General features: G+C 40.5%; 1 pseudogene; it reads left to right on the forward strand.

Moving 5' to 3' along the window:
• Positions 1 to 1529: 1529 nt before the first annotated feature.
• On the forward strand, positions 1530 to 2845 carry LOC129011360 (proteasome subunit alpha type-6-like; annotated as a pseudogene).
• Positions 2846 to 6000: the final 3155 nt, after the last annotated feature.

Consider the following 6000-nt stretch of genomic DNA (forward strand, 5'->3'; position numbering starts at 1 on the left):
GACACAAAAGGAAGCACCCAATGTCACCTATGTGGTATCTTCACCTGGATCGAATCATGGAGAAAAAAATCAGACAAATCCACACCATGGGACATGCCACAAAAATAGGTTTGAATGCTTCCAAACTGTCAATGTCTTGAAAGACAAAAATAATGGGATGGGGGTTAAGGGGCTGTGCTAGATATAAGGAGACTAAAGAGATTTTTTTTAAAGAAAACAATGCATCCTAACATTTTTCCAACCTCCGTATTTCAAATGTGCAACATAGTTCCATCAAATTTTACTGTGTATAGAGACTCTCAAAAGAAGGAAAATGTGGCCCTCCCCTTAACGGGATGCATCAGAATCCATTTGGTGGCCAGGCGCGGTGGCTCACACCTGTAATCCCAGCACTTTGGAAGGCTGAGGTGGGTGGATCACGAGGTCAGGAGATAGAGGCCATCCTGGCTAACAACATGGTGAAATCCTGTCTCTACCAAAAATACAAAAAAATTAGCCAGGTGTGGTAGGCACCTGTAGTCTCAGCTACTCGGGAGGCTGAGGCAGGAGAATGGCATGAACCCGGAAGGCGAAGCCTGCAGTGAGCCAAGATCGTGCCACTGCACTCCAGTATGGGTGACAGAGTGAGACTCCGTCTCAAAAAAAAAAAAAAAAAAAAAAAAAAAAAAAAAAACATGTGGCTTACTGTAGAAAAAGCCAGTCTTTCCCCTGCCCTGGAAATCTGGGAACCTCCTTCCACTGCAGATTGAGCTCTACTCCTTTCCCACTGAGAATCCCTGGATTAAGCTAGGTGTTCCTTGTAACATAAGTGAGATTCTCAATATTCACTGCCCAGAGAGCCCGACTTCTGATCTTTTGCTGCCTTTATGGCTGACCAGGGCACTGCTGTCCTGGGGCAACAGCAAGAGCAAACCAGTAATTGCAGAGTTTATGCCATGAAAGCTGAATGGAAGAGGTGGGCTAGACATGTATGGGCCCCTTAAACCAATTCAGCTGTGTCTACTCTTCCTTCCCTGCTCCTTCCCTCTTTTCATTCCTTCTTTTGCCTCATGTGCCACGAGGACCTTTCCGTAGCCCCGTGTCACTGGATTTTCTCCACATCATAAACATAGACAATTGCTAATTAAGTTATTCACATTATTTCCTTTTGAGAATGATTTTGGCCTGTTGATTGTTTTTCTAGCAATAAACATCTTTCTGGAAGAGGAATTAGCTCACTTGAGCAGCTGGTTTCAACAACTCCCTGCATTTTCCTTCAGCACCCAGGGACATGTGATTTGTAACTAAAACAAAATAAAAATGCACAAATTCTTCTCATTCACTCATACCAATAGTATTCACTGCGTAATTTTTTCAAATGACCGACTTCTTTCCAAATATACACAACAAAACTGGTCAGCATTAAAACTGCAAGGACAGTGGTTGTCACTGTTTGCCACTGGATCTGTCAACTCCTTTGTGGAGCCTCTCAAAGCTGCCCATGGTCATAGCCTTGGGCCTGGGGTTGGAGTGGAGAAGAGCTGGCAGAAATGGCTGCGGACTGGAACCCGGCTGGAGAACCAGGGCAGGTACTTCTTGGGAAGGACCAAGGGAGAGTCCTTAAAGGGTAACCTGACAGCGTCCTCAGGGAGGAAATGTGATCCTAAGTGGAAAACCATAAATAATGACTCCTCTGTTCACGATTCAAAGGAATTCCAAATAGTAGCAACAGAATACATCTTTCCTTTTCATTTCATCTGAAGAGTTGCCAATGTTTAAGATGACTGTGTCCTCTTTTTCTTCTTACAATGACTTGTCACGTCAGTCCTGAACAAATATTGTCTGATATATTAGCATATCAGTGGCTTAGAAAAATATAAAGGTAAAATGTACTAGAGCTGAACAATATAGATCCCCTAGTCACTCACTTTTAATTACATTTGGATGGATTATTCGTTGCCATGGAAACTCTCTACCCTTACCAAAATTTTTAGGCAGGGATCTCCTCCAAGTTTCACAGTTCTGTGTCTTAAAGACATTTCTTGTTCTATTTATGAGTTTAGAAGCTATGCGGCAATTTCCCATTGGGACAGCATGCAACTGTAGCTGCTGTCAGTTGCTCAAGACAGTTAATATAAAAGATATTGCACCAGAGATTGTGAGTGAAGCAGTGGGTGTACCAACACGTTCCATGATTCCAGCACTGGTTTTGACTGCCACCTTATAATTTTTTCACCCAAGGGCCAGCTCTACCAAGTACAATATGCTTTTAAGGCTATTAACCAGGGTGGCCTTACATCAGTAGCTGTCAGAAAGAAAGACTGTGCAGTAATTGTCACACAGAAGATAGTACCTGACTAATTATTGGATTCCAGGACTCACTTATTCAAGATGACCAAAAACACTGGCCATGTGATCACAGGAGTGACAGCTGATAGCAGATCCCGGGAACAGAGGGTGCAATATAAGGCAGCTAATTGCAAATACAAGTATGGCTATTAGATTCCTGTGGACATGTTGTGTAAAAGGAATTGCTGATATTATTCAGGTCTATACACAGAATGCTGAAATTAGGCCTCTTGGTTGTTGTATGATTTTAATTAGTATATTTGAAGAACTAGGCCCTCAGGTGTACAAGTGTGATGCTGCAGGTTACTACTGTGGGTTTAAAGCCACTGCAGCAGGAGTTAAACAAGCTGAGTCAACCAGCTTCCTTGAAGTGAAGAAGAAATTTGCCTGGACATTTGAACACAGTGGCAACCGCAATTACATGCCTTTCTACTGTGCTATCAATGACCTAAAATCTTCAGAGATAGAAATTCCAATAGTTACAGTTGAAATTCCTGAATTCAGGATTCTTACATGAGCAGAGATTCACTGCACCTTGTTGTTCCAGCAGAGACTAAACATTGTCCTTAGTTTACCAAATCTGTGATGTCACTTCCTCTGTGTTTGGTAACAACCAACCAACTTTATGGAGGTCTCTGGATTGAAAAAGGAGGCTCTCCCGCTCCTCCTATCACTGAAGTGGTTAGGACTCTGTATTAGTAAAAACAATGCTTTTGGGGAAAAATGTAAAAAACAAAAAACGATCGTTTGCTTTCTATTGTTACAGATTCTTTCTACATGAAACTACTTCCTTTATTGTCTTTGGTTCGGTTGATTCATTAAATGGCTCTGTCCAATATGGTAGCCACTGGCCACATCCACGTATGGCTATTTAAATGTATATTATTAAACTTAAATAAAATTAAAATACAGTTATTCAGTGGCACTAGCCACATTTCAAGTCACATTAGCCACATTCTAAGAGTTCAATAGCCATAGGTAGGTAGTGGCTACACATTAGTGCGATATACAGCATTTCCATCATTGCAGAACATTCTATTAAACAGTATTACAAATAAAAGTTTGCTTATATCAGACCTACTCAATTTTATTTGTTCAAAAACAATAAGGGACTAGAAACATACATGCAGAGCTAGCTTTATGTGTAAACGACCCTACACTTAGAAGAAATCAAAGCTCGGTTCAGTGCTCTGTTGTAGTCCTGAAATTCTTAACAATTTTGAACAAGGCTCTGAGTTCATGCACGAGGCTCTTCAAATTAAGCAGCCAGTCTTGCACTATATAAGATGAAGCTTGGCTGTTGAATTCTTAGTTTTTACTTCCCCTGCAATTGGTTCTTTTCCAGCTGCCTTTTTTTTTTTAGAGCAAGGAAGAACAGTTGACACATGAGATAAAATTCAGGTGCCTGGAATCCTTTAGACCATCTCAACAGTCTTATCAGAGATCCAGCTTTAAATAACACCTCTTAGGAATGATAAAAGCCTAAAACAATGTTTTGGCAATTCCAATACTAAGAAAAAGTTTAGCTTCTCTTAGTAACAGGTGTTTTCTACCATGAATTCTGAGTTGCCCAAAATGGAATCCCTTTCTCTTATACAGCCTTGCCAGAGCTCTTTTTTTTTTTTTTTTTTCAGGCGGAGTCTCGCTCTGTTGACAGACTGGAGTGCAGTGGCACAATCTCGACTCACTGCAATCTCCGCCTCCCGGGTTCAAGCAATTCTCCTGCCTCAGCCTCCGAGTAGCTGGGACTACAGGCGCGTACCACCACACCTGGCTAATTTTTTGTATTTTAGTAGAGATGGGGTTTTGCCACGTTGGCCAGGATGGTCTCGATCTCCTGACCTTGTGATCCACCCGCCTCGGCCTCCCAAAGTGCTGGGATTACAGGCATGAGCCACTGTGCCTGGCCTGCCAGAGCTCATTTTTAAGATTTAGCCTGACTTGTTTATTCTTCATCCACTCATTCCTTTATTCTTATAATCCTTCGTTCAACAAATATGAAGCATCTATTATGTATGAGGCACTGTTACAGGTCTGAATAAAAAATTATGTGGCACATACCTACTGTTGCTATCTGGTAAATTATGTGCTGCAATTAACCCAACATTAACAACAGAAACAGGAGGACAGTAAAATCAAAGGCAACCTGAGTATCATCAAGGATTTATTAGCTACTCTCCATGTTTCCATGGTCACATTAAAACAACAAAACAGAAAGAATGAACAATTCCTACTGATTCATGTACTATGTTATAAAGAGGAAAATTTCCCAACCAAATTTTGGTTAGTTTTTTTTTTTTAAATATACCAACCAGATGAAGAAAAAATAGCACAGATAATAATAATATTAGTGATAATTTTGCAATTAATACTAAAGTCACTTTCACTTGTATTAGGAACTCATTGCATGATGTACCTTTCTGAAAAATTTGATTCCCAATTATGTTTGAATTAAACTAACATTTGCATTGGTGCTGCCTTCCTGGGCTCATATGGTTCAGGTATGTATCGAATGTCAAAGGAAAGACAGCATGTGACTACACAGGCCAATGAAAATTTGCAAAGCCAGAGACACTCATGCTGAGAATTGCAATGTCATATAAAAACACTTCTTCTCGCCTTTCAGTATCTTGGGAGGCTTGTAGAAATGCATACTACATAAACTGAATAGGAAATAAGGGCAAAGAGAATATAGTAGAAAAATAAGGTAAAAAAAAAAAAAACCCACAGGAAAAGTTATTATTCACAGTGCATGACAAATGGTCCTGTATTTTTTTTAAAAATAGAAATGGAATCTTGCTCGTTGCCCAGGCTGGCCTGTACTTTTGAAAGCTGAGTTCTTCATACTTAATTCTGAGTTCCCTGGTAGCCAAAACCAAGAGGAAAACAAAATTACACTATTTACAGTGTTGTTGTTTTTTTTTACAGTGTTTTATTTTTCCTTATTTTTTTTTTGAGACAGAGTCTTTCTCTGTCACCCAGGCTGGATGGAGTGCAGTGGTGCAATCTTGGCTCACTGCAACCTCTGCCTTCCTGGTTCAAGTGATTCTCCTTACTCAGCCTCCCAAGTAACTGGGATTACAGGCATCCACAATGCCTTGCTAATTTTTGTATTTTTAGTAGAGACAGAGTTCATGATGTTGGCCAGGCTGGTCTTGAACTCCTAACCTCAAGTCATCTACCCACCTCAGCCTCCCAAAGTGCTGGGATTACAGGCGTGAGCCACTGCGCCTGGCCTAAGTGTTCTTGAGATAAAAATAACCAACTCTAGAGATTGACACCAATGTTTCTGTGGATCCCCAAAAGAGCACACTGTATGATTATAGTAAATGACGCCATCAGCCACAAAGTGGGGACTATTTAAGTCTTGTGACCTCTGTCATTTGTTTATTTGTTAACATTTATTCTTGTCGATGCTTAATGTTTATAGAATAATTTTGTGGCTTTTCCATAAAGGGATAGATTTTAAAATATTTATTTATAGCATTCCAGGAAGCACACAGGAATACAAGAAGAAACAAAAGGAGAGGTGGGCAGGAAGACTGATTAGACAGCAGAGAACAGTCCTGAGAAATGAGCCCTGTTGGATTTAGATTCCTAAGCAATGACCTAAGAATGTCCCGTGGGAAGATGCGAGGCATTTAACAGAGGCAGAGATGGAGTCCAGAGAGT

Source organism: Pongo pygmaeus, chromosome 14 (assembly GCF_028885625.2).
Source record: "Pongo pygmaeus isolate AG05252 chromosome 14, NHGRI_mPonPyg2-v2.0_pri, whole genome shotgun sequence".
NCBI lineage: Eukaryota > Metazoa > Chordata > Mammalia > Primates > Hominidae > Pongo > Pongo pygmaeus.